The sequence below is a fragment of the Schistocerca piceifrons genome, chromosome 6, assembly GCF_021461385.2.
Source record: "Schistocerca piceifrons isolate TAMUIC-IGC-003096 chromosome 6, iqSchPice1.1, whole genome shotgun sequence".
Taxonomy (NCBI): Eukaryota; Metazoa; Arthropoda; class Insecta; order Orthoptera; family Acrididae; genus Schistocerca; species Schistocerca piceifrons.
In genome coordinates, this window is record NC_060143.1 from 240963088 (window position 1) to 240983122 (window position 20035).

A 20035-nucleotide genomic window follows, 5' to 3' on the forward strand; every position below is an offset into this window, starting at 1 on the left:
AACTAAGTAAATAACGGACTGATTCTCACGTCCCACCTCAGAGACACGATGCTCAAACGCTCTGAAAATCGATGCTGCGTTTGACCATGCACTTACAGTAGATGTAGACAGAAGATATACACGGATTGCTCCCCCGGTCTCATGGTGATGGAATGAGCTGTGAAATGCCTTTGGATGGGGCGGCTCCATCAATAACAGCATATAGCATACGGGCATGGTGTGTCCTCCAAAATCCTGGAAGAATACCATACCAGTCTCTACACGGCTTTGGCTGGATAAAGGGCACTGGAAAGAAAGAAAGTTGCTGCTGTTGACTCGCAGTATGTAAGATTTCAGTTTTTCGGATGGTTCTCCATGTATGGCCTTACGAAAAGCAGGCATCGTGTTTCACGGCTCAGGCGAACCATACATTCATTTGTACAGACTTACTGCGCGCTTTTTACGTCTTATCCAAACAAAGAACCTTCATGGATATGAGAAGCATCTGTGCACACATTGAAATCTGTCATATATGATATGTTGCCTTAGCATTACCCAGCAATCTTTCCATACCATATCTGTCTACAAAAAGGCTATAAATATACATTATACAAGGTGAACATGAATAAAACCGACAAATTGTAGGGGCTTATTCACGACTGGAAATGCAGAAGAAAAGTTCCTATGAACATTTGTCAGGAAATGCATCGACACAGTAGATGGCGCTGACGAATAAAAGTTCCCCTAGCCCCATACAGTTAGTTCCTTGTGTGTTGGAGGTTGTGTGATTTATGCAGCGTACTGTAAGCATCAGAATGTTCCCGGATTCATGTCGGGAACAAGATGAGATGGTGTTTGCGTACGCCCAAGCAGATGGAAACGGTCGAGACGTGACACGGCTATATCGAAACAAGTATCCTCAAGAGACCAACCAGAACACATGATGCTTTAAGTCCTTTTTCGGCGTTTGTGTGATCATGGTCCTTTCCGAAAGACGAACGTGCAGGAAGGCGGCGGACTGTGCGTACACCAGTTCTGGACGGTCAGCTTCTACAGGATATTAAAATGAATCCTAGTATGAGCTTCAAGGTGGAGTAAGTCAGACTACGACTATTTTTTTCTTTATTGTAATTTCATTCCTCTCCCCATATGGGCAGGGGAGGGCTGGCAGTGTCACAGACCACCCCTCTTCAGCCAAACTTGTTTCCAAAATAAATGAAAGGGGAACGCTTATAAAAAGAGGGGGATAAAAGGGGGACATAAATAACACAGTAAATCGAGATGATGGGAGTTAAAATATACACTAATACGGGAACATGCAGAGAGGGCAGTTAAAAAGTTGACATAAAGTTAAAAGAACACAACTGGCAATTCACTGTGCTCTTAAAATCACTGGAGTCAAACACAAAAGTCGACCACAGTATAAAAAAAAACACACGAGCAATCATGGACTATATACAAGTCGAGCACAATTAAAACCACATCACTTGATGACACTGTATTATTGCACCGAACATAACACTAATGCAGCACACTAGATAATGAATGAAAGCCTGAGAGGGTCTGCCAGGGGTGAGGGAAAAGGGAGAAGTGAAAAGGAAGAGAGAATGAGCGGAGAGAAAAATGAGGTGGCAGGGCACCAAAGGGGGGCTGGGGAGGGAAGGATAGGGGAGGGAAACAGCAGCTCTGGAAGAAGGAGGGGAGACGAAAAAAGGGGGCCCTGGGGAGCGGGGAAACAAGGCGATGGTAGATTTCATGGCCAAGTTCAACATCCAGGAGGGGAAGGTGCTGGAAATTGCTCTGAGGGTGTGGAGGTGGAGATAGGGAGGGATATATCGATAGAGGCGTGATAACGGGCGGTGGGGTGGAGAGGAAGGAGGAAACCAGGGGATGTGGGATCAAGTCTGCAGTCAGTGCAAAGGATGTGGAGGTGCTCGATGAAAAGGAGGAGGTGGGGAAAGGGGATGAGGTCATGAGGGGGAAAGAAGGCAGATACAGAAGGCAAGGCAGAGCACATGGCATTCTAGGATTTGGAGGGTCTTATAAAAGCTGAGGGGAGGGGGCAGAAATCCAGACATCACTCACGTAACAGACCAATGAGGGATTTGTAGGTGTGGAGGATGGTGGATGAATGCAATCCCATGTCCAGCCAGACAGAAGTTCCAGGAGGAAGAGGTGGGAATGGGCTTTCTGCTGGATGGTCAGGAGATGAGAGGTCCAGGTGAGGTGATGGTCAAGGTATCTCAGCAAGGGGGTGCGCTGGATGGGACGACCATAAATGGTGAGGTGGAAATCATGGAGACAGAAGAAGTGGGTGGTGTGGCTTATGATGATTGCCCAGGTTTTGGAAGGGTTGATATGAAGGAACCACTGGTTACACCAAGTGGTAAACTGGTCAGGGTGTGTTCGGTGGGTGCACTGGGTAGGATAGAGAGCCAGGTAGGCGGTGTCATCAGAATATTGGAAAGGTGGACAGGTAGCGGTGGCTTGGGCGTATCAGCAGTGTACACTAGATAGAGGAAAGGGAAGAGGATGGAGCCCTGGTGAACACCAGCAGTGGGATAAAAGAGATGAGAGTTGGTGTCATGGAGGGTAACATAAGAAGGATGGCATGAGAGGAAGGAAGCGACCAGAGAGACAAAACTGATAGGCAGGGAATAGATTTCGAATTTAAAGACTAGGATGCCATAGATGCTTGGCGGCATTTTGGAAGTCGAGGGAAGCAAAAATGGTGGAGCGATGGGATTTAAGTTGGAGGGAGAGAAGGTGGACGAGGCTAAGGAGTTGGTCTTCAGTGGAGAAGGAGGGTCGGAAGCCACATTGGGTAAGGTGGAGGAGGTGGTGTTGATGGGGGGGGGGGGGGAGTGATGGATACAATAGGAGAGGGTGGACTCGAAAACTGTACTGAAGATGGAGGTGAGGCAGATGTGACGATAGGAAGAGGGTTTGTTTGGTTTGAGGAAAAGGAGGATGTGGGAAGTCTTCCACAGGTTGGTGTAGAAGCCAGTAGGATGAAATTATATAGATTAGCAAGGACAGTCAGGAAGGAGAAGGGGCATTCTCAGAGGTGGCAGTAGGTGACACAGTCATGACCAGAGGCCATGTTGCGTTTTGACTGGAAGATAACTTTAATGTCTTGTGCTGTGAGTGGTGTCTTGATGTCAGAGGGGGGCAACTGCCCTAAGAACTGCAGCGACTGAGATATCAATGCATTCCATGATAGGGGGGGAGAAGAGAATAATCAAAGTGGGGATCATCAGAGACAGAGGAGTCCTCAGAAAGGTGGGAAGCGAAGTGGTTGGCCTTACTGAGGTTGTCAGGAAGGGGGTGCTCGTTATGGAGAAGGGGGTATTGGGGTGCAGAATGGGAACCAGTAAGGCGATGAAGGCTGACCAGCACTTGGGGGAGTTTATAGAGAAGGTGGCATTGAGTCCTGTACAGGTCTGGCGTGGGTCCCGGCGTTTCTTTGCTGTAATAAGGTTCTGTACATGTTGCTGTATTTGCTGGTGGCGTTGGAGTGTAACCCTGTCACGAGCGCACAGGAAGGAGCAATACAGGTGGCGCGATTCACAGAGGAGGAAGACAGCCTATGGAGGGAGAGTAGGATGGTGAGGAAGATAGTTTTAGTGGGAACATGGGCCTCCACAGTGTCAGGAAAGGGCTTCTGAAGGAAGGAGGCTTGGAGAATGTGGTCAGGATGGTGATAGATTAGAGGGTGGCTTTTGAGGTGGGCAGTGATGGATTCCCAGCAGGCATCCCAGTTGGCATGATGGTAGTCATGGACTACCTTGGCAGGGGATGCAGGATGGGAAGCTGGAGGTTGGGAGCCAGATTCGGGCAGTGAACAGATGTTATGGTGAGAAGGACAGGGAGGTGGTCACTACCTGTAGGGTCAAGGATGTCTATGGTTACACAGCCAAGGTTATCAGAGGCAGGGACAACATTGTGGGTGTCGTTGCTTTCAGAATGGGTGTGCTGAGAAAGTGGAACAATATCACCTCGAATAATGAGGAGGAACTGATGCCACCACCAAAGGACAGCAGGGGAGTGGCTATGGATGTTGATGTCAATGGCAATCAAATAGGTGGATAAGGTGCAGTCAATGTGGGAGACGAAGTCATAGGCAATAGGAGCACTGGAGTGGACATAGATGGTAGAGGAGAGATGGTGATGGAGGCGAAGAAGACACTAAGGATAAAGTGTTCAGTGGGGTTACTGAAGAGATGTTGTGGCCAGATGGGGATGTGTTTAAGGTGGCCAATGGTGGCTTCACACTGTACTCAGGGACCAGGTGCATCAGTTTGGAGGAGGATATAGTGAGAGGTGCAGATGGTATGGTGGGGCTGGAGAAACGTTTCGTTCAAGTGAAGATGTCCACCCTGTGGTGGGACAGGGTGTCCAGGAGTAGGTTTTTGTTGGTACTGAAGGAGCAAATATTGTGGAAAGGAATGCGAGACTCATGCCATGCTATGACCGGGAGAGATGGGGAAATGAAGAAAGGGGAGAGAAGAGGCTTAAACTAGGGTGTCAAGGTGGGTGAAGGTGAAGTGGGATTGGTTGTGGGAGTAAGTGACGAAGGTGTTGATGTGAAAGATGGAGCAGGGAGCGAGGGAGATCTGTTGGAAGGTGTGGGGGCGTTGGAAAGGGTGTAAGTTTTGGAGGACGATGGTGAGGAAATGGATGATGTCTTCATCCATGGGGGGTGGGCAGAGGGAATTGTTGGGGTGGATGGGTGGATCGATGGGATGAACAGTGACAGTAAGCTTGGGGTATAGGAGGAGGCTCAGCTTTACACGTGTGGGAGTATGTGGGATGTGGGCTACTGCAGGTGTTACAGGAAGGAGGGGAGGCGAGGTTGGGGCAGTTTCTGAGAGAATGGGAGGCCTTGCAATTTGGACAGGTAGGGTGGGGTTTGCAATTGGGGGTCAGGTGATCATTATACATGAGGCAGCGCTGGTAGTGTTAGGATTGGGGAGGGAATTTGGAGGATTCAACAGGCTGGCGGCAGTGGAAAATCAGGGCACCCTGGGTGAGGTGTTGGTCAATGGAGGGGGCAGACTCCAAAAAGACCCACATGAGATAGGTGGGACCAGAGGAATTGTAGATAAAGTGTGCAGAGCAGATTTCCAGGTCAGGCTGGGAGATCAGTTCAGCCAACACCTCATCCTCCATTATCACCGCATTTAGCTTGGTGATCATGGCAGTGTACATTGAGGGACGAGGGGTGGATGGGGAAGATGAGGACAGGAAGCAGAGATGAAGTATGTCAGGGATGTGTGGGGGCCAAACATGATGTGAGTAAGTTTACGGAGGAGGTTCATATGAAAGAAGGGGGAGGGGAATTTTATGAGGACTGAATCCCTGTGGGGAAGCAGTTGTGAGTTGGGAGCACCAGGGAGATACTTTTCTATCTCCATGGTGAGGGTATGGGTATCAAGGAACTTGAGGTCTGGGATTGACAGGACAAAGGTGTGGAGGGTTGGGGGCTAGGATATGGGTGACAAGAGGGGTAGTGTCCATGGAGACAATGGTGTGAGGGGGAGGAGGTGGTGATTTTTGTGGGGAGTGGCAGGAGCAGAGCCAGCAATGATGCGCTTCTAGGGTTTTTGGAGATTGTAGGCGGGGAGGAGGGGACAGGGATGGGGAGGAGGGGGAGGTGATGGGTGGCAGATCCTGTAGGCACAGTGGAGGTTCTGGGAGTTGGGGCTGGTTCAGTGGTGGAAATGGTGTCCCAGTGTGATATGATGCAGGTGGGGGAAGCAGATGATGAAGGGTCTGGGTGGGGGGGGGGTAGCAAGAGGGGAAGCTGACCACCTTAGAGGTGGCAGCAGAGGCGGCAGTGGAGGCATATGTGAAGGCAGGGGCAGGAATGGGAGCTTTTGTGGGTGTGAAGGCGGGGGGAAGGGTGTAGATGTGGGTGTAAACAGCAGGGGAGGAGATAGGGGAATGGGTGAGTAGGGTGGGGAGGGGAGGAGAGGTATAAGGGGGAGACCAGTGGCGGCACTCGAGAAAGTGACAGTGGAATTGGGGGAGGGTGAAGTGTAGATGACAGTGGAGGTGGGAAGGCTCATGATGGACGGACGGCGACGGACGGACGGACGGACGGCGACGGCCAAAGAGCAGGCGGCGACGATGGCGGACGCACAACAGTGACTGGCCTGCCTGGCAGGCAGACGGCGACAGCAAGAGGCGCTTCCAAACCGTAGATTGCACCCTCAGGGTAGCCCAGGCAGTGTAATCCGTCGAATTGGAATGAGAGAATAGAACCCTTGAGATGAACTACGACTATGTGTAGACTGTATGATAACCGCTGCTATCCCTTTCACCTGCAACGAGTGCAAGGATTATTAGCAATCGATTTCTCTCTACAGGAAGGATTTTGTCGTTGATTTTGGCACCAGATCTCCACAATTATGAGATTTCTGAAGTCAGCCCTCTTTACTGACGAAGCAACCTTTACCGCAACTGACTTCTTCGATCGACATAGCCGTTATCTGTGGGCTACAGACATGGTAATTCGTCAAAGTCCTCTACCGTGGCGACAATACATTAGCGAACAGATGTTCATACGACCTTCTCTTCCTCCATTTCCATTCAGGAACCCGTCCCTGCAGTTTGTCGGCTTTACTGTCATTCACACAGTGTAATTAGCAGAAAGGCTACAAATCTGGTAAAAGCTACTACTACTCTGTGTATACCACAAATTCACTCTTTGATTCATATTAACACACATTTACCTCATTAATTTCAGGATATAACAGTTATCGAGACGTCTATTGTCGCACCTTGAACTAACACTTGTATTCAACAGGCGAGCCTTCAACCAGTCGGTTGCGAACAAAGTGGGCCCGAGGCCGTAGTGTGTCTCTATGTCACTTCTGAAGACATTATCCATTTTGAAGATGGTTTGAAAAAGAAAAACAGTGAGGGCGAAGTGTGTCCCGCAGTCCTTCACTCCCGAACAAAAACAGCGGTGCGTAAAAGGCGACCGCGACTTCAATGAATGCGAAATGCGGACAATACTCTTCTGGAATAAAATCATCACTATTAACGAGACTTGGTTTTATCAGCACGAACGTACTACAAAACGACACAGTGCAGAAAATCACATGAAAGGACTACATTTGAGCACATAACCGACAATCAAGCCAAATTGACGTGTGAGTTGAATAATACACGAAAGAAAGACTTTTCTGACAGTTTTGGCTGTATTAAAGCCCCGTGTGTTGTACAAAATCGCAGAGAGACTGTGTAGAAAATATAAAAAATTGAAACCACCATCTTGAATTTGTTCATTTTTTATTTATTTAGTCTCGCAACGTTTTGGACTGGCTATGAAAGGCTACTCTGGATAAATCTGGAACTCATATCGATGTGTGGTCATGATAAAGAGACGCCAGGTAATGTGGTGATATTCATGGCGTACGAAGGAAGCTTTTAATACGAGGGTAAGTCAAGTATTATCCGCAAAGTAGTTATAAAATTTTATTGTAAGCAAATAGGAAAATTACAAGAATATCATTTTTCGACATAGTCTCCTTGCGTTTCAACGTACTTGGTACATCGTTGTACAAGCTTCCTGATGCCCTTCTAAAAGAAGCTTCTCGGTTGAACTGTGAGTCAGGAATGCACCGCTTCCTCCACTGCTTCGTCCGAGGCAAATCGACGGCCCCTTAATGCTTGGTTGGGTGGACCAAACAAGTGATAGTCACAAGGGGCAAGATAGGGACTATATGCAGGATGAACCAGTACTTCAAATTTGAATTTCTGGAACGTTTTAGCAGTGTGAGCAGCAGTGTGCGGACGGGCATTTTCTCGCAACAACACAACACCTTTTGACAGCAATTCTCGGCGCTTGCTTCGAATTGCAGGCTTTAACCTTGCAGCAAACATCTCACTGTAACGTACACTGTTTATTGTTGTGCCCCTTTCCCCATAACGTTCCAGTACTGAACCTTGTGCGTCCCAAAAAAACCTTAAGAATCAGTTTTACTGCAGACGGTTGAGTCTTCAACTATTTCTTGAACGGCGAATTTGGATGTTTCCATTCCATACTCTGCCGTTTACTCAAAGGCTCGCAGTGATGGATCCATGTTTAATCAGTAATGATCCTGTCTAGGAAGTTGTTCCCTTCGTTACCATGGCGATACAAATGTTTTTTGCAGATGTCCAAGCGCGTTTGTTGATGCAACAGTGTGAGTGGTTTTGAGACCTATCTTGCACAAACTTTATGAAACCCAAGTCTGTTGTGGATGATTTAGTAGGCAGAACCGTGACTAATTTGCAGACGATGTGTCACTTCGTCAATAGTTAATCGTCTGTCTAAGAGAATCATTTTACGTGAACGCGCAATGGTTTCTTCATTTGTGGCGGTAAGCGGTCGTCATGCTCCTTCAACGTGCGTAACACTTGTGTGACCATTTCGAAATTTTTAAATCTACTCGTAGACACTCCGTTGTGGCTAAAATGCTGTTCCCGTGCTGTACCGAAAGTCTTCGATGAATTTCGGTCCCTGATACGGCTTCCGACCATAAAAAACGGATCACTGAACGTTGCTCTTCTTTGGTGCAAATGGACAGCGAAGCACCCATGATTAACAGCACGGCAGCGATAACGAAACTAACCTACCAGCTTGAAAATTGCCAAGATATAACAACAAATAAACAAAGCCATCGTCATCAACGTAAAACGATAGCACTATCAAAATAAACAGAAATCTAACTAAATTGTGGATAATAATTGACCTACCCTCTGTTAGCATGTATCGAGTAGCGCTGATAACGATTATGATGACAGCGCTATGGTCGCTACTTTTTTCCGCGCCTGAACGAGCGAGTGAGTCACTTGGAGGTGTTTAACCGTGTGCTTGGTGTGAAGATGTTAAGGAATGAGGCTAAGAAAACAAGTAAATTTTGTGACTATAAAGGTGTTTGATGCTGTGTAATCATTCGTGTACCTCACGAGACGTAACCCTCGGTTCGTGAGGTCAAAAACAGCGAAAAAAAAACCGCGAGAACAATCGCGAGAACATCATTAGATGCCCGCGAGCATCTCATCTGCGCCGGTAAATGGAACTTGGATTACCTATATTGCCACGAACGCCGCATCTGGATTGCAGTGTGGAATGATGTATTGTGGTGTAGTGTTACTGTAGGTATAAGTGTATCAACATATTTGTTACTTTGTGAAGCGTGTAACAGGTCATCCTTCTGTAGTGCAAGCGTTAAAAGAAATATATCAATGGATTATACTAGGCTGGAACTTAAATTTCGGTAATTGGCACTCCTTTTTTCCCCTTGTTGGTTATCATTTATTACAACAAAGCTCATGCTGCTGCTCCTAGACTGCAAGGGAAGAAGCGAATGACGATTGGATTTACAACGTGAGTGGGTAGGAACAAGCCATAGCAGAGGTAAACTATAACCCCACCCTCCCCGATTCGCTTGTTGTTGTTGTGGTCTTCAGTCCTGAGACTGATTCGATGCAGCTCTCCATGCTACTCTATGCAAACTTCTTCATCTCCCAGTACCTACTGCAACCTACATCCTTCTGAATCTGCTTGATGTATTCACTCTTGGTCTCCCTCTACGATTTTTACCCTCCACGCTGCCCTCTGCCCTCCAATACTAAATTGGTGATCCCTTGATGCCTCAGAACATGTCCTACCAACCGATCCCCTCTTTTAGTCAAGTTATGCCACAAACTTCTCTTCTCCCCAATCCTCTTCAACACCCCCTCATTAGTTATGTGATCTGCCCGTCTAATCTTCAGCATTCTTCTGTAGCACCACATTTCAAAAGCTTCTATTCTCTTCTTTACTACACTATTTATCGTCCATGTTTCACTTCCATACATGGCTACACTCCATACAAATACTTTCAGAAACGGCTTCCTGACACTTAAATCTGTACTCGATGTTAACAAATTTCTCTTCTTCAGAAACGCTTTGCTTCCTATTGCTAGTCTACATTTTATATCCTCTCTACTTCGACCATCATCAGTCATGTTGCTCCCCAAACAGCAAAATTCCTTTACTACTTTAAGTGTCTCATTCCCTAATCTAATACCCTCAGCATCACCCGACTTATTCGACTACATTCCATTATCCTTGTTTTGCTTTTGTTGATGTTCATCTTATAACCTCCTTTCAAGACACTATCCATTCCATTCAACTGCTCTTCCAAGTCCTTTGCTGTCTCTGACAGAACTACAATGTCATCGGCGTACGTCAAAGTTTTTATTTCTTCTCCATCGATTTTAATACCTACTCCGAATTTTTCTTTTGTTTCCTTCACTGCTTGTTCAATATACAGATTGAATAACATCGGGGAGAGGCTACAACCCTGTCTCACTCTCTTCCAAACCACTGCTTCCCTTTCATGCCCCTCAACTCTCATAACTGCCACCTGGTTTCTATACTAATTGTAGATAGCCTTTCGCTCCCTATATTATACCCCTGCAACCTTCAGAATTTGAAAGAGAGTATTCCAGTCAACATTGTCAAAAGCTTTCTCTAAGTCTACAAATGCTAGAAACGTAGGTTTGCCTTTCCTTAATCTAGCCTCTAAGATAAGTCGTAGGGTCAGTATTGCCTCGCGTGTTCCAATATTTCTACGCAATCCAAACTGATCTTCCCCTAGGTCGGCTTCTACTACTTTTTCCACTCGTCTGTAAAGAATTCACGTTAGTATTCTGCAGCCGTGACTTATTAAACTGGTAGTTTGGTTATTTTCACGTCTGTCAACACCTGCTTTCTTTGGGATTGGAGTTATTATATTCTTCTTGAAGTCTGAGGGTATTTCGCCTGTCTCATACATATTGCTCACCAGATGGTAGAGATTTGTCAGGATTGGCTCTCCCAAGGCCGTCAGTAGTTCTAATGGAATGTTGTCTACTCCCGGGGCCTTGTTTCGACTCAGGTCTTTCAGTGCTCTGTCAAACTCTTCACGCAATATCATATCTCCCATGTCATCTTCATCTACCTCCTCTTCCATTTCCATAATATTGTCCTCAAGTACATCGCCCTTGTATAGACACTCTATATACTCCTTCCACCTTTCTGGTTCAAAATGGCTCTGAGCACTATGGGACTCAACTGCTGTGGTTATCAGTCCCCTAGAACTTAGAACTACTTAAACCCAACTAACCTAAGGACATCACACACATCCATGCCCGAGGCAAGATTCGAACCTGCGACCGTAGCAGTCCTACGGTTCCGGACTGCGCGCCTAGAACCGCGAGACCACCGCGGCCGGCCCCACCTTTCTGGTTTCCCTTCTTTGCTTAGAACTGGGTTTGCATCTGAGCCCTTAATATTCATTCAAGTGGTTCTTTTTTCTCCAAAGGTCTCTTTAATTTTCCTGTAGGCAGTATCTACCTTACCCCTAGTGAGATAAGCCTCTACATCCTTAAATTTATCCTCTAGCCACCCCTGCTTAGCCATTTTGCACTTCCTGTCGATATCATTTTTGAGACGTTTGTATTCCACTTTGCCTGCTTTATTTACTGCATTTTTATATTTTCTCCTTTCATCAATTAAATTCAATATTTCTTCTGTTACCCAAGGATTTCTACTAGCCCTCGTCTTTTTACCTACTTGATCCTCTGCTGCCTTCACTACTTCATCCCTCAAAGCTACCTTTTCTTCTTCTACTGCATTCCTTTCCCCCATTCTTGTTAATTGTTTCCTTATGCTCTCCCTGAAACTCTGTACAACCTCTGATTTAGTCAGTTTATCCAGGTCTCATCTCCTTAAATTCCCACCTTTTTGCAGAGTCCACATCTGCCCCTGGAGATGTCTTACAATTTAAAACCTGGTTCTTAAATCTCTGTCTTACCATTATATAATCTATCTGTCTATCTGAAATCTGTCAGTATCTCCAGGCTTCTTCCATGTATACAACCTTCTTTTATGATTCTAGAACCAAGTGTTAGCTATGATTAAGTTGTGCTCTGTGCAAAATTCTACCAGGCGGCTTCCTCTTTCATTACTTACCCCCAATCCATATTCACCTACTACGTTTCCTTTTCACACTCTTCCTACTACCGAATTCCAGTCACCCATGACTATTAAATTTTCGTCTCCTTTCAGTATCTGAATAATTTCTTTTATTTCGTCATACGTTTATTCAATTTCTCCGGCATCTGCTGAGGTAGTTGCCTTATAAACTTGTACTACTGTAGCAGGCGTGGGCTTCGTGTCTATCGTGGCCACAATAATGCGTTCACTATGCTGTTTGTAGTAGCTTACCCGCATTCCTATTTTTTTGTTCATTATTAAACCTACTCCTGCATTACCCCTATTTGACTTTGTATTTATAACCCTGTATTCGCCTGACCAAAAGTCTTCTTCCTTCTGCCACCGACCTTCACTAATTCCCACTATATCTAATTTTAACCCATCCATTTCCCTTTTTTGAATTTTCTACCCTACTTGCCCGATTAAGGGATCTGACATTCCACGCTCCGATCCGTAGAACGCCAGTTTTCTTTCTCCTGATAACGACGTCCTCTTGAGTAGTCCCCGCCCGGAGATCCGAATGGGGGACTATTTTACCTCCGGAATATTTTACCCAAGAGGACGCCATAATCATTTAATCATACAGTAAAGCTGCATGCCCTCGGGAAAAATTACGGCTGTAGTTTCCCCTTGCTTTCAGCCGTCACAGTACCAGCACAGCAAGGCTGTTTTGGTTAGAGTTACAAGGTCAGATCAGTCAATCATCCAGACTGTTGCCCCTGCAACTACTGAAAAGGCTGCTGCCCCTCTTCAGGAACCACTCGTTTGTCAGGCCTCTCAACAGATACCCCTCCGTCGTGGTTGCACCTACGGTACGGCTATCTGTACCGCTGAGGCACGCAAGCCGCCCCCGCCCCCCCCCCCCCCCCCAGTGTCAAGGTCCATGGTTCATTTGCTTATACCTCGTATTTATAGCTGCTGAATTATGGCACCAACTTTTTATTAAATGGCACTATATTTTTTCTGAGTCTTCAGAAAAACTTGAACGACGTAGCATTTATCGATCTCGACCAAACAGAAACAAGGTAAAACCACCACGAACCACTGTTTGTCCATCAGAAAAAGAGACCAAACAAACATCTTCCCTGCCTTACGAAATGTAAGAAAACGCGTGAGGCAGTTGTCTTTCGAGTTTCTCCCTTCGTCTCTTGATGCATATCACTCTGCGTTCTGCTATGTTAGCGATGGGCAACTTGCACATGAATCGCTTCAGACGTCGATAATGTGTACGTCAGTCATAAACGAGGTTATTGGTTTCGTTCATGGAGATTCTCGAAACACTCTCAAAGCAGCGGTGCTGTCGTATGCTGAAAGGTATCAAGACACTGCCAAGCTCTGACGCTCTGTATATGAAATATTATAAAAATAATACGCGTACTTGACGTTTAAGGAATAAAAGAACAGCATTTCGTTAGAGTACAGACACTTAAGCTGCGGTAGCAGACGATCCACGTATGACTATGAGGCAGCTTAAATTTGCGATTGGGATCAGCACAGTGGTGATCTTCAATATTACATTTCAGGGCCATTCGTCCTTGCCACATTTCGCTGCCGCCACAGCTTCATGGCAGTAACATCCATGGAAATGTCTTGTGCGAGTGCGTGCTGAAAAGCAGTGTCTCCGAATTTTTTACTTGAAAACTCTTAGAGTTTTTAAATAAAACAAACAGTATTAACGTTATACTTCTTTGTACTTCATGTCCACATATTTAATTCACAATGTAGTCACCTTGGCAACTAATACGTATTTCCATATAAGAGACAAGTTTGTTGATAGTGTGGCTGTAGAAAGTTTCTCTTTGTTGATGAAGTAACACCCTCACCTCTGTTTGCATCGCTTCATCACTATCGAAGTGAAGTCATCGAGGTGGTTCAAATGGTTCTAGGCACTATGGGTCATAACATCTGAGGTCATCAGTCCCCTGGAACATAGAACTACTTAAACCTAACTAAGCTAAGGACATCACACACATCCATGTCCGAGGCTCGATTCGAACCTGCGACCGTAGCAGGAGCGCGGTTCCGGACTGAAGCGCCTAGAACCGCTCGGCTACAGCGGCCGGTCATCGAAGTGGTCTTTAACTTCTGAAAACAGATAAAAATCAGATGGGATCAAGACGGGGGTGATCAACGAAAGTGAACCGAAGGTGTCGGATTGTTGCGGACGTCATAGCGCCTATGTGTGGTCTACTCCATATGTGAAGGAAATTTTCAGCATTTAGAAACTTGATTACAACACGCTGTTTCTCACGCACCGACGTAGCCATGTTTCGTGCTCCATTTCGAAGCCTTCTGGCGGAAGTGGGTAGCAACCTGCGTCAGCGAGGTTGTGTGTTCGCTTTCTGAACACAGAGAAAAGGCAGTCTAGTTACTGAACTTGAGCTACCTGGGCAAGCACGAATCGTGTCGTAACGATCGGTCATTGCTTAGTGGTCAAGAAAGTATGGAGTGTTGCTCCTGTGCACACGTGAACAGTAATTTTTGGATGCGAATTAGTTCGAAGTAACTTTAGGAATCTTTATTACTATTCAATTTAGTCATTAAGAGTAGTACAACTGTATCGTGAGTAATGATTTTGTCCAATTTTATGTAGATTAAGAAGGAATATTACTTGATCCTTAATCGGTCATGATTCACTTTATGCAACATGTGCCCACTTAACTTTCGTGACTATTTCTGCTGCGAGGCACGAGACAGCTTTTACGATTCAGTTGTTGATGGAAAGTGGTGAATTTTGCTTTTGATTACCCTGTGAGCTCGGAACTTTGTGTGTGATCAATTGAATGTCCATGTTGCGTCCCTTAATCCATTCAAACCTGGCTAACAGATGATCACCAGTACCTCATTATTGTTTGCTCGTGTGGAACAATAGTATGTACTTTCCATGTAAATGCAATTTCAGGAGTACACTCTGTCAGTATAATAGATATTCGTTATGACACTGCTTAGATCGTTAAACTTCGCCACAGCATCCGTACCATCACCCCATTTCTCCTGCAGTAAGTTCTTACCTCAAATATTTTGTGAGAGAAACTTGCGAGTACGTGGACTGTAGTCATGAGCAAACACTGATCGGTCGCTCTAGAGTTCATTAATGAACTTTACGTTGCCCAGTTTTCTCCTTATGATAGAAACTGCGTATAATAATATACACGGCTTGGCACTCATGGACAAGTAGGCAGTGTTAAGTACTTTATTTTTAAAAATCCGTGTTATTCAACTGCTGCACCATGGCACAGCGTCGCATCCACACTGAGGGTTGTCTATTCACTACCCGTCGAAGTGAAGCGACTACACGAATGCGATGTGTTTTTTCTTTCGGACGTGTCCGTGAATCTAAAATTGGCGAGAGTGGAGGACTTGGTCAGGGACTGCCGATACGTGGTGCTACAGTACATGGGAATGTGAATCGGCCAAGGACGGTGCCGACATAAACACTTTATCCTGGTGGTGCAGTGACTAATCCAACTGCTTCGTCAGCGGGAGATACCGGGTTCGAGTCCCTGTCCGACACACATTTTCACTCGTCGCCGCTGATTCCTTATAAAGTCCCGGTGCAGCTATATACCTATTCCACAGTTTTATGAACAGCATTCATCCAAAAATCACCATGTAGAGAGAGAGTACGATCAACCTCCCGTTTTTAGAGGTTGATCTGTAGAAGACCTTGTTGTAGGGCACAGAGTTTATAAGAAACCTACCAATACGAACACGTATGTAGACGTCGCCTTGCACCACCACCCAGCGCAGAAGCAAGCCGCGATGAACACACTGTCTTCGCGTGCATTCCGCATCTGTGACAATAAGAGATCCGATCAGAGATCGATTTCCATAGGGCAATATTGATGGCCAACAGCTGTAATGACCAAACCATGAATATGGCCTTCAACTGCAGCGGTAATAATAATAATAATAATAATAATACAAATACAAAGAAGAAAGAACCTTCTGCAAGTTCTGTAAGATTTCCATTTGCGACTGGAGTAACGCAGGGCATAAGCAGAACCTTTTGGAAATAAGGCATAAGGACTGCATTATTGTTCAAATGGTTCAAACGGCTCTCAGCAATATGGGACTTAACTTCTGAGGTCATCAGTCCCCTATAACTTAGAACTACTTAAACCTAACTAACCTAGGGACATCACACACATCCATGCCCGAGGCAAGATTCGAACCTGCAACCGTAGCGGTCGCGCGGTTCCAAACTGTAGCGCCTAGAACTGCTCGACCACTCCGGCCGGCTGCATTTTTGTTTCAACCGAAAATAAGACATTTTCCGACAAATAAAGTACGCCCCTAAGCACGTCAGCGTTGCGGGAGTGTGTGAAGCAATATGTCATTGTGCCAAAATATGTATTAGAGAAAGTGGAAGGAGAACAGAAGAACGCATGAAAAAGCACGAACGCCACATATGTTAAAGACGAAACGTAAAATCAGCGGTAGCAGAGCACCGGAAAGAATGTAATGAGCTTATGTATTTTGGTCACGTACTCGTGCTAACTAGAGAAGGTAATAGTGTAGAAGGAGACGTCCGTGAATCCGTTGAAATGTCGAAAACTGAGTACAACTACAATACAGATGTCGGCTAATAACTTCCATCTTCTTGGCCACCTGCTGTCACGGAGGTAAACACCCATCTACGGCTACCGAGAAACTACAATACCTAGCAGGTGATACCCGAGGCGGTACAATGACGATAATATTTAGAATTCCCCCGTCTTTCAGTATCTGCTCTCAGTATTTACTAAATGCCGACGGCCCGCTAACAGCATCTTGAAGACCATTACAGAGTAATTCCACCTCACATCGGCATTCCTGTCTCAGTGGCCAGAGTGCCTGACTCCTTCGCGGTTGGCCCAGATGCAATTCTCAGTACTGCCACGGACTTTTCCTTGGTGGGGTGACTGGAAGGCGGTGGACTCAGCCTCCCCATACTAACTGAGAAGCTGGGAGACAGCTGCTCCAAGCTCTGGGAAGCTGAAAACGGCCGGGAGAGCGTGTGTGCTGACCCCATGTCCCTCTATACAGCATCCGAATGTCGCCATTGGCAGAGGGTGACACGACGGCCGGTCAGTATTGAATAGCCACGTGAGGACAGTAGGTGGAGCTTCACCTCCGAACCCCACTTCTTTGAAAAAGTGTGGTACAATAGCATGCTAGAAGTGAAAGCGGTTGTGTCTTTCCACTGCGTTCAGCCATCTAGGCACACCAGTGAAATGCTGAAGAAGATTCAGGCACATGGGTCGAAGAGTAGATCGTTGAAGATATCTGAAGAGAATCATGACGCGCCAGAATGTCAGAAGATTTTATCATCAGTGACGACGACCACTGAAACCTGCAGAGTCGTACAAGAAGCGTCCTACTTCAATGAGGAAATAAGTATAATTAAAGCTGTTCTTTATTCAGAGAAACGACCTTTTGATTGACCACTGAGCACCGTCGTCGTCAACCCGCAGACCAATGTAAAACTATACAGGGTGACAGGAGCAGAAAGAAGTCTAATATGATCTCGGTTAATTAACCATAATTGAATTTTTACCAACCTTCAAATAACGAAACAGAAAATATGATCCTTACACAAGCCCTGTTGTGAGTGGCAAAAGGAAAAGTAAAATTATGTCTCACACGTATGGTACTCAGCACAAACACTGATTTCATGCATCTCTTTTTATTCGTCTACCTTGTGCAAATCTTTTCATCTCAGTCTGACTGTTGAACCATAAACCCGTCTGAAGTTGCTTATTGCATTCATGTCTTGATCACGCTCTAAGAGTTTACCCACCCACTTACCTCAGTTACCGTATTAGCTATTTATTGATGCCTTAGGATATATTCAATCAACCTATCTCTTTGTTGCAATAAATCACTTCTTGACTCGTCTGGATGCAATACTTTTTCATTGCTTAGCCCGTCTATTATTACTCACCATTCTACCGTAACAACAAATTTTTAAAGATTTATTCTCTTCTCGTTTGTTCTGGTCATCGTTCAGGAATTCCTTCCTTTCAGTGATGCACTCCAGACAAATGCTATCATAACGGACTTACATTATATTCGATACTAGCGAACCTCTCTTTTCCAGAAGAGATGTTCTTGCTATTACCAAGATGTATATTGTGTCCCCTTTTGTTTACACATCTTCCCATACTTTGTTGTTCCTACTTCAAATTTGATTCACTGTGTTAGAGTCTTATTTCTTTCTCAACCAACAGTGAGAATCAAAACTGATTTCATCTCCGATATTAATAAACCGCTTTAGCTGTATTAAGTCCTTTATTATTAATCTCCACGGGTTTCATGGCACTAACAGCTGCTTCTTCAGGTGAACATATAACTAAAATATTAGAGCTTGAAAGGTCGGTATTTTGTAGTTTCCTTGCTTTAAACTACAGATTTGAAGATGTAGCTCTTAGTGCCATGAAACTGGTAGTGATCTAAAAATAAAGGAGTAAATACAGCTGAAGCTGCTTATTATTATACAGGATAATTACTCATAGCTGTGGTGGCCCAACCTTCAGGTTTGCCACTCAGAATAAGCGGTCTATTGAAGATTTACAAAGAATGATGTCTCCTGAGATCTATTGTGGACGGGGTTTTCTCGCCAGAAGAATTTTGTTACTGTGCATTTGCAACGAAAAGTTGTATCTTTTCCTAAAAAATCATATTTTTCTAGAAAAATTTCAATCTTTTAATGATAGTACTACATATAGTAAAAGTATCCGCAACTGACACACCAGGGAGCTTTGACGTCAAATTTTCAATTGTTAATATCCCTGTAGCATAGATCATGGAGATCGTAGGCAGGAAAGTTGTTCCAGAATTACCTGACGAGGTCGAATTGTGCTTGAGCTCGAGTTATTTCAGTCGACATCTACATCTACATCCATAATCAGCAACCCACCCAACGACGCGTGGTGGAGGGTACCTTGAGTACCTCTATCGGTTCTCCCTTCTATTCCAGTCTCGTATTGTTCGTGGAAAGCCTCTGTGTGGGCTCTAATCTCTCAAATTTTATCCTCATGGTCGCTTCGCGAGATATACGTAGGAGGGAGCAGTAAGCAATATACTGCTTGACTTCTCGGTGAACGTATGTTTTCGAAACTTCAACAAAAGCCCGTACCGAGGTACTGAGCGTCTCTGTTGCAGAGTCTTCCACTATTCCGTAAATATACTGGGAAATTCTACGAACGGTGTGACGTCATTGCTACGGTTGCACCATCTTCGCCTTTAGGAGTCTAGTAGCTGAACATTTTATGGAGCATTTTCAAAAAAGGACATGAAAGTAATGGGGAAATAAAACCATCTTCCTGGCTACGCTATGCCTATGACACGTTTTCTGTATGGCGGAGTCGAACCCCGGACACTGAGGAGCTTGGCCACAGCTACCAGGCTCAGGCTCTGTCTTTGAAGTCTTCGTTATTGGTAGGCTGCCGTGCCAGTCTATTTGTTACGTTCGCATGCCGAGTTCTTTTGCTGTCCAGCGGTAGTGGCTCAAACATTCGATAGATGCAATGCTGCATGGACGTGTCTCTAATAGATTCTTCCAGTACGTAGAGGTAAGGCTCGAGGCGATTAGCAAATCGACAACAACATCATTACGATTGATTCGTGTCTCGGAATTCATCAGCGCTGCTGCATTTCGCCGCATCATGGCACCCGTTGGCTTAAATATGGTGCAGAAGAGGACCTCTTCTTTTGACTGTGGGACAGTGGTATTGGGCGCTGTTATGGTGTTTGTGTGTGATTATATGATACACATATTATGTGCTGAAGTCCTCTTCGAAGTCTTACACATTGCGATAAAAATAATAAATGTCTAATAAATCAGTTATAGATGGTAACAGAAAATAGTGCATCGGAAATTCGGCTGCGAGACAGGTCACTGTGGCCACCCCCTAGCGCGTTACTGTTCAAAAAAATGTTCAAATGTGTGTGAGATCTTATGGGACTCAACTGCTAAGGTCATCAGTCCCTAAGCTTACACGCTACTTAACCTAAACCATCCTAAGGACAAACACACACACCCATGCACGAGGG